General features: G+C 39.2%; 1 pseudogene; it reads right to left on the bottom strand.

Moving 5' to 3' along the window:
* Positions 1-3896: 3896 nt before the first annotated feature.
* On the bottom strand, positions 3897-8954 carry LOC130035047 (thioredoxin-dependent peroxide reductase, mitochondrial-like; annotated as a pseudogene).
* Positions 8955-10031: the final 1077 nt, after the last annotated feature.

Genomic DNA, 10031 nt, shown 5'->3' on the forward strand with positions numbered 1-10031 from the left:
GGGAGAGAGGGGAGAAGATAGCAAAGACAGAGAGAGTGGAGAAGTGAAATGGAAAGGGGAACCCCGACTGTGAGAATGAAAATATCCTGGGGAGAGAAGAACAGTAACAGCACACAGAGCAAGCCAGCAACCACCTACATTTTCTAAAAATTATACTTTGTGTGATATAATTGTAGTGTAATGGAAATAAATAAAAACATTATATACACATTGTCATAAGTTTGGAAGATACAGAAAAATGTAAAATTGAAAAGAAAAGCAGGTTACCAAAAATGTCTAAAAATATCATCATAGATAAAATTCCTCATGTTTCAACATTCAAAGGTATTTACTTCATAGACTTTATAGATTTCCCATTGTATATAAATATATTTACATGTGTATAAGTTTGGGGGCCATACACACACACACATATATATATATAGTATATAGGACCTGGTGTCAAGGCTTACTCCTGGTTCTGTACTCAGGGATCACTCCTGGAAGTGCTCAAAGAACCATATGCCAGGGATTGAACCCTGGTCAGCCGCCATATGAAAGGCAGGTGCTCTACTCACTGTGCTATCTTCTCAGCACCTACATGCACATATATATATGCATGTATATAAATATATGTATTTACTATAAATATATTGTCTATATGATTGAAGTTATACTATATATACATTTTCTATATATACTTATTGGCCATTCCTCCGCCCCTCTCGAAGAGCCCGGCGAGCTACTGAGAGTATCTCGCCCGCACGGCAAAACCTAGCAAGCTACCCGTGACATATTTGACATGCCAAAAACAGTAACAACAAGTCTCACAATTTGTTGTGAGACATTACTGGTGCCCACTTGAGCAAATCGATGAACAACAGGAGGACAGTGCTACAGTGCTACTTATTGGCCCTATATTGTGTGCTAAGTAATGTATACACAAAGCAAACCTGATACACAAGAACTTCATAATCTTTCTGTATAGAAACAGTTGGGCCATCTGACATCAAAACTTCAGCCACTGGGTTGGAGAGGTAGTACAGTGGGTAAGGTACTTGCCTTACCTGGTTGAATCCCTAGCACTGCATATGGTCCCCTGAGTATCACCAGGAGTGAGCCCCAAGCACTGGGTCAGGAGTACTGCAGGCTGTGGCCAAAAACTGAAATAAAACAAACAAAACCTTAAAAAACCCTAAACTTCGACCATGCCCCTCAGCTCACTAATTTTCATTTTCTCATCTGTAAAATGCATACTATAGTATCTAAATAATACTACAATCACCTTGAGTTGTTGTGACAAAAGAGATAATTCAAGTGAAATAGGAGAGTCGATCAAGAAAGTTAGATTTGCCTTGGGTAAATAATCATGTATTCTCTTCAGCACTTTGAAATATGTATTCACTCTTTGATTCACATTTAAAACTGTTCTTTAATTCCTTGTATTTTTAAGGAGTCTGTTCAGAATGGAATAGGGAGGAGATATCTGGCCTCCAAGAAGTATAACAAGGCTACTTCTCTTGAGACAGATCAAATACAGGTATGTTAGACCTTAGGACTTATGCTTCTCGCCTGATCTGGGAAGAAAAAACACCAGCACGGGGCCTGGGATGTAGCTCAGTGGAAGTTAGAGTGCTTGCATTGCATGTGGGATTCCTGGATTCAATATCCACTCTTCAAAAATACAAAAGTCCGATACAGTCCAATAAAAATAAAATGAAGACTAGTAGATAACAATTTTTTTGATTGGCACCACATTGAGATTTTAAAAACAGGTAAAATTAAGGATCAGAGAGATAAAATTAGGTACAGCAGGTAAGGCACTTGCCTTGCATGAGGCCAACCTGGGTTTGATCCCTGGCATCTCATATGGTCCCCTGAGCACTGCCAAGAGTGATCTTCAGCACAGAAAAAGTAGTAAGCCCTAAATACTACTGGGTGTGATCCAAAAAACAAACAACACAAGGTAAAATTAATTTTTATTTATTCATTTTGTTTAGGAGACCACATCCAACGATGCTTTGTGCCACTCCTACAGTGCTTATGGACCACATGATGTCATGGATTGAACCTGGAGCTCCCATATGCAAGGCTGTACTCCCGCACTCTGAAATATCTCTAATTTTGATTTATATTTATCCCACTACACTATAAATATTATATTTTCATATGTGGTCAACACAAAAATATTATTGATAAAGGGGCCAGAGTACAGCAGATAGGGAACTTGCCTTGCACACAGCTAACCTGGGGCCAATCTCTGACACCTCATATGATCTGCTGAGCCCCACCAGGAGTGATCCCTGAGCCCAGAGCCAAATGTAAGCCCAAAGCACTGCTGGGTGTGGCCCCCAAACCAAAATAGATATAGATACATTACTTTTCCTAGAAACCAAAATCTTTCAAAACTTCCAAAAATCCATGTGTATTGCCACTTACAGCTCATTTTTATTCATAATAGCCAATCAAGCACCAAGTCCATGTGTGGTTAGTGGTTACTATACTGAATAGCATAGTGTACGATTTAAAAACTGAAAGCTAATGAAAAGCTGAGGAATGAGCAGTCTCGAGCCTGAGGACAATACTGATTTCCTTAAAGTCATGTTAATGGTATAATGTTGTATTTAAATCAACAGAGGGGGAAAATGAGGCTGTGAAGTTACAAAACATTTTATTTTCTGAATGCACAGAAACTACTTCACTGAATATATATATGATTATCAGCAACTGGAGATAAGACATTCCAGCTATTTAAATGCAAAATATAAAGAATTTTTATGAAAGTTGCCATGACTTGTTATTTTTCTTAGTAGTTTGTAACACCTGCTTACAATCTCAAGTTTATTTCTCAATAAATATTGCATTTTAATATTAAATTTGAAGTCAATTTCCCTATTTCTTCACTTTGCCTTTTCTATTTTATATGTTAAATTTTTTATTACATACATTACATCGAGCACTTCAGCGAAGAAAATAATTGTGATGATTTAAAAGATAAGCCCTGGATTTAATAAATATCCTTTATAATTACACCCAATCAGCACCTAGTGGTGTGTGTAGACGTTAAGTCAGATAATAGAAAAATTAGTAAATCAATTAAATAAATGAAAAATCTCAGGATAGGGAATACCCACAATCAGTTAAGTGTCTGCCACCTTTAAGTTCTATTCAAAAACGAGATTTACATTTGTTTCAATAACACATACATTTATTGCAAGAATTAAATTAGCCTACTGGTGCTAGTAGCTTAAAAGTATAACCTTTGTTGGGTTGGGGGAATGTAGCTGAGTGGCAGATGGCATGCTACTTATGTTTGAGGCCTCTGGTTTGATTTCCTGCACTCTCTCTTTTCCCATTCCCAGAAAAAAACCTACACAGGAAAACATGGTTTTTATTGCTAAAAAAAGATTGATCAGAAGCTTCTGGTTCTTGTTGTACTACTATAATGTATGCAAAGGTTCAAATATGGCTAAGAAAGAATGCCTTCTTTTTCCACTTAAGACATGATCTAAAAGAAAAAAGCAAACTAGTCATTCTATAAACTGGCTAGCCCTCAAGAAGTTTCCATTAAAGGACTTCTTCTTTTAGTAACTAATCACTTTTAGAAAGTCTAAGCCAATATTGCAAAAACATTTAGAGTAATATTTATGAGTACAAGTATAATTGATTTTCTGCCTTCTACAAAGGATCTGAGATTCTAAAAGTGAGTTCTAATTGTGGTTTCCTTCCTGTGTGAGAAGCTGCAGGTATAATGGGATGATCTACCAACTTGCCTTTTCAAAATAACCTTTGGATACAGTGCGATATGTCATAATTGTAGGAGAATCCTGTGTGCAATTTGCTAGGAAGACTTCTCCATGGACTACACAAGCTCTTTGCCTCCACCAAGCAGAGGGCTGCTTCCATTCTTGGGCACACTAGGAACTCATTGACTTTAAATGTTTGGTGGCTCCACTGAAGTCGATTATGAAGAAACCACTAGTGCAATCCAGGACCTTCTAATAGCATATCATAATCTCTGGAAATCTGTTAAGTGAAATCTGACAGGAGTGCAATATTCATGAGTCTCAAACCACTGAGTCTGCAATAACTCACAATTCACATCTTAAAATTTATTGGCCCTGTTACTAATAACAACTTCTTTAAGACACACAAAACTGAAGCCCAAGAGCTAGAAGAACACCATTTATTTTCCCTTAAAGTAATCAAGGCTTAGTTCTTTAAAATCTCCAGTGACAGTGGCTATACCCTTAAAACAAGATACAAGTTCAGTGGTGGCAGAAGAATGGTACGAGGAACTGGTGCCAAAGGTTCCTTGCTTGCCAGGAATAGGTCACAATAGTTATTCCATCACTTCTTCGAGAAGCAGCAGGTTTAAGGGCTGCAGAGGCAGAAATGGACCCGCCCCCCTCCCCCCCCCCCCACACAAACAAAGAATGGTACTCTCATTTGGAGTAACCAAAGCCTGAAAGCCCCAACTAACCTCCCCACCTTGCAGTCTTCAGTACTTTCCTCAGTTTGAAATTGGGTTTGAAAACCTTCTGCAGCAAAACTAACATCACTTTCCCCTTCTCTTTACTCTACTTGAGTCAATTATTTGACCCCTCAAGACCTGTTTCTTCAAACATAAATAGATTGATTAAACAATTGTTATTGTTCCACATGCAATATGGTTATAATCAACATTAGGTACATGTGGACAGTGTGAATTTTGTATTATTATTTACCCTCATCATGAGCCTCTAGGGGTAAATACTATATTATCTCCCCACACACACCTTTTTTTTTTTTTATGGCCACACCTAGTAGTGTTCAGGATTTACTCTGCACTCAGGGATCACTCCTGGCAGTGACTAGGAAACCACATGGAGTGCCAGGGATCTAACCGGGGTCAGCTGCATGCAAGGCAATCACACTACCCACTGCACTATTGCTCGAGTCCCAATATTTTATTCCCTTTTTCTAGGCTGGGACACTGAGGCATTAGAGTCCAATCTGTCCAAGACCAGTAAGTTCTAAAAAGTATGCTAAGGAAGATTACTCTAAGTGAAGGGTTCAAAAGAAATGTCTTGGCGGGATAGAAGAGCTTAATTCTTTTTTTCTTTTTTGAAGTAGAGCAGATTTTATTTGGAGGTTTTTTGAAGGTGAGGAGGTGAGGAGGGAGGGAAAGTGTGTGTGTGTGTGTGTGTGTGTGTGAGAGAGAGAGAGAGAGAGAGAGAGAGAGAGAGAGAGAGAGAGAGAGAATGTGCTTAAGGGAGAACGTGGGCTTTTCCAAGGATGGAGAGAGCCCCAGCATTAGATAAGAAAGTACACATCTCAAGGAGGGAGATGCAGGCGACACATGTGCTAGGGTGCCACATGTGCTCAGCCACGTGGGCACAAGAAGCATATGGGGGGCTTGGGCAGCATATGCACCAAAAGATTAATTCTTTATAGAATGAGTTCAGTTGCATTAGGAGAGGATACAGTTTAAGAGGGGAAGGAGAGGGACAGAAGTAAAGGAAAATAAAGACGCAAAGGAAAACTTGGCATTGGTAAGAAGAGATTTGACTGAAGAAGCGAACTTAGCATCAAATTGTGAAAAACTGGGATGAGTGGTGGGTAGACATTTGTTCATTTTTGTTTCAGGGCCATTTGACTGTGCTCAGAGTCTTGTTCCCAGCTTGGGGGTCATTTCTAGTAGTACCTGGGGGACCATGTAGTACCTGAAATCAAATCCAGTGGCTCACATAGTGTTAGATAAGTGCCTTATATGCCTGAGATATAGCTCCAGCCCAAGAATCTGGATTTTACCCAGAAAAATGTAACCATTGGAAACTGGTTTAAAATAACTAAATTTTAAAATGAAAGGAGAGCTAAGATTTGTTTTCAGAAACATGATGCCTGGAGCCTTTGGGGGGAGGGGGGAGGGGGTGGGGAACATAGTGGTAATCCAGCAGGAAGTCAAGAGATCTGAACTACTTAATATGAGCTTATCTGAAAGCATCCTTTCTGTTTTTGCATTTATTCCCTCTGTCAAGGCATCAGTAAGGAATATGGAGAAAAGAAAATCACTTTTACAAATGTCAAACATTTCTTACTGAGAAGATGATTTTTCTCAGAATGACCAAAGCTGAAAGTAGAGACAAGTGCAGTTCACTGAAGCTACTCCTACTTTCAGGCAGGACTTTGGTCTCATGGGATAATTATATCTGCCCAGATACAACCGGTTTGCAATTTTATTGTTCTCTTTTCCCCAAGGAAAGGTTCAAAAGAGTTCAAAGATGTCACCAGTCAAGAAAATAGGAAGATTACTCTAGGCTCTACTGGTTCCATCAAGAATATATAATGTATTAAATAGAAAAAGGTACTCAAATTTTATCGCTTTCCTACCACTAACTATCACATTGATTTACTCATTTGTTCAGTTAATATCCAGTCATATTTACTAGAATCAAGGTTCAGTTGGAGATACTATTATCATGGGCAATATGAAACACTATATCAAAAATAGGTCTGAGGGGCTAGAGAGGTAGTACAGAGGGTAGGGCATTTGTCTGGCATACCACTGACTCTGGCTGGATTTCGGGTACACCCAATCCCACCAGGATTAATCCCTGATCACAGAGTCAGGAGTAAGCATTAAGCACTACCAGTGTGGTTCCAAAACAAAAAAATAGTTCTGACCCTCAAGAAGTATACTGCTTTTCAGAAATAAAGTCATGCACTATTAATTGCATTTGAAAATGCCTACAATGGATGCAGATCAAATGCAATGGAGATGAAAGAAGATGGAGCTACCCTAGATAACAAAGAAGAAAAGGTGAGTGAAGTTTCATTTAAAGTAGATAATAATTGATTTTAGGATTTGGACTTGCAGAGATTTTAGAAAGAGCCATCTAGGCCAACATTTCCCAAACTGCAGTTTGAGGACAAATTCTGTAGAATGTTATTGGAAATTTTCTATCAGAAGTGTTTTCTTGGTTACACTAATAATCTGCCTATCTGTTCCCAGATTCATCAGTCTCTCCCTCTGACCCTATTTTGCATTACAAGAGATCATTCCTCACTATGATATTTCTTGGACTCACCATTTTCCCTGTGATTTGGTTTGACCAAAGGAAAGGCCACAAAGAAGCTCAGGTTTTTCCTTCTTTTGGCAGTGTAGTGGTAACATCTTGTGCTCTGACTTGCAGGTGTATAACTCTTCTCTCTCTAGTCAAAAATTTTTACTGGCCAATCCTGACTCCTGAGTTAGTGTGTTATCTACTGCTGCATACCAAATTACCTAGAAACTGCGCGACTTAAAGCAACATTTTATTTTCTCACAGAGTTCCTGAAATTCAGTAATCTGAGAGTAACTTAGCCAAGTGGTTCTTGCTCAGGGTTCTTCAGGGTTTGACATGAGGTTGTAAGCAAGATTTTGTCAGAGGCTGCAGTCAACTCAAGGCTAGAATAGGGCTAGAGAGCTCAAATCCAAGTTCATTCACATAGTTGTTGCCAAGACACAGTTCCTGGCTGGCCATTAACCAGAGGTCTCAATAGTCTGCCAGGTGGCCTTCTTAGAATTGCATATAATGTAGCAGCTTGCTTCTATAATAAAATCATGATTCAAGAGATAAAGGTACAAAAACTGAAGACTGTAGTTTTTCCAATAACCTAATCTCAGAAGTATCATCACCATTGGGCCTGCCACTTGGGGTTCACACAGAGCAGCAGTAATACAATATGGGAGGAGCCAATGTAAGGGTCTGAATGTAAGGGTAAGTAAAGGCATTCTTGGAAGCTGGCTATCCCATTCTGCCCTGTGATTTCCAATGATTCATGTCTCTCCCACATATAAAATACACTCACTTCTTCCCAAAGTCATGGAAAGTCTCATTTGATCCCAGCATCATCTTGAACTCCAGAATCACATCATCTAAATCAGGTCCAGGTATGGCTGAGGCACACTGGCACAAATTCAGTAAATATAGCAATTGAATACAGTTCTGACCTGAGAAACAAAAGAGACTTCTGCCCTGCTCCACAGTAGTGAGATGGACACAACAGGTTAAGTGTTATAGACAGCTCTGTTCCAAAAAAGAGGAAAGGACCGAGGATGGCCCCAGGACTTACATGCGTGGGACTGTTGTTTTGTTCCCAGGAACAAGCCCTATGAGCACTGCCACATGTGGTCCTCACGAAAATAGGAACAACAACAAAAAAACAATTAAAGAAGGAAATATGCACAACGGAATCACACAATGGTAAATTTTCAATGGTAAATTGGTTTTGTTTTATATTGATTTGGGGGCCACATCTGGCAGTACTCAAGACTTATTCCTGGCTGTGCCCTCAGAGGCCACTTCTGGCGATGTCTGAGGAATATATGTGTGCCAGGGATTGAACCAGGGTAAGCTGCGTGGAAGGCAATTGGCCTGCTTAATGTGCTATTTCTCTGGTGTCACACTGTAAAATTTAAATACACTAAACAAAAAGTATTGAAAATTCCTTGACTAAATATCAAGATTTGCAAATAACCCTCCCTTGCTTTCAGCTCCATGGTGTGGGGTCTTTGTCCTGACTTATGAGTCACCCTTTTTTTTTTTCCAGAAAAATAACTCATGTACAAATAAAGAGTTTTCTCATCTTGTTTCTTGCCAGTAGAACTTAGTCTTTGCATTTTTTATTATCTCTGTTCCTTTTGGTCCAAGTTGGAAATGGTCTTGAGTTCATCTTTAAAGTCTTGAGTGTTTTAGGATCTACTTCATAAGATGCAAGCCACAACTACAGAGCTCTCTCTGGTAGACTACATTGGGCTTTAGATAATCTGGCAGAGTGGTACTGTCCTTAGCTTCCTGAAGCTTTGTCATTCTATTGAGAGACTAGGAGCTGTGTGAATAAAACATATCTTTAATCTACAGGAACCTTTTTTTGACCAATTAGTACTCTAATGCACAATGAAAATCTTTCTGAGATTTTGACAAAACTTTTTTTTTTACCTTCAACTTCATCTTCATATAATGTTTTGCTGGCAGTGCTTAACTTGATCTTTTCTCAGAAATTATATCTTAATTTTGGCATTTTTTTGCCACTTGCAGAAGCTTTTCAAAACCAAAATCCCTTCAGTTTACCTCTTTCTCTTATCTTACTGTTAGCAATAAGGAGAAAACTTTGATTGACAATCTCCCTGAAGAAATGAGCCAGTTCACCAGACATATTTTCTACCTTTCAGTTTCTGCAGGCAGTGCTGCTGAACTTTCAACTTCTATATACTTAGGATCTCCTTTCTTCCTGTTTCTTGAAACATTATTTCATATTCTTGCAAGCCTCCACCTGCAGCCTTATCAAAGATCAGGCTACTTTTACATACAGTTTCTTCAAGGTATTTTATTTTAGACTCTTTCCCCAAATTCCTTGGGTCAATTTGACAGTCACTTCTGTATTTCAGGATCTTGTTATAGTAGAACCCCACTTCCAGATACCCACAACTATATTGACTACTTACTTGTGTATAGAAAATTATTTTGATATGTGATAGTTTAAAGTACAAATATTTTTATTTTTTGTTTTGGGGCCACACCTGGAGTTGCTCAGGGCTGTTCTTTGTTCTGTGCTCAGGTATGACCCCTGGTGGTAGTCAAGGTGTTGGGGATTGAACCTGAGTTTGCCACATGCAAGGAAATCACCTTACCTCTTAAACTATCTCTCTGGTGCCAAAATCTAAGTATTTTTTTTATAGTGCCCACACTGATAGTGCTCAGGGGCTACCAGGATCATGCCCATGCTTAAGGAATCATGTAGAACCTTGCATTTGACAGGCATGAGTTCTGCCATTTGAATTACCTTCCCACCCCCAAAGTAGCAATTTCCTTTTTCCGTTTTTAATTGCACACTGTTTACGAGGTTGGGGGGGAGTCTGGAATCTGGCCTCAGTAGGTGATTCTGGTCAGGGTTTCTCATGAGGTTGTCAAGATGTCAGCCAGGACTGCGGTTGTCTGCAGAGGCTTAAATGGGGCTAGACAATCTGCCAAAACCACACCACAACCAAGGGCACAAGCAGCCTAACCAAGTGTGGTTGACTTCTGGTG

The sequence above is a fragment of the Sorex fumeus genome, unplaced genomic scaffold (genome assembly GCF_029834395.1).
Source record: "Sorex fumeus unplaced genomic scaffold, SorFum_2.1 ptg000063l, whole genome shotgun sequence".
Taxonomy (NCBI): Eukaryota; Metazoa; Chordata; class Mammalia; order Eulipotyphla; family Soricidae; genus Sorex; species Sorex fumeus.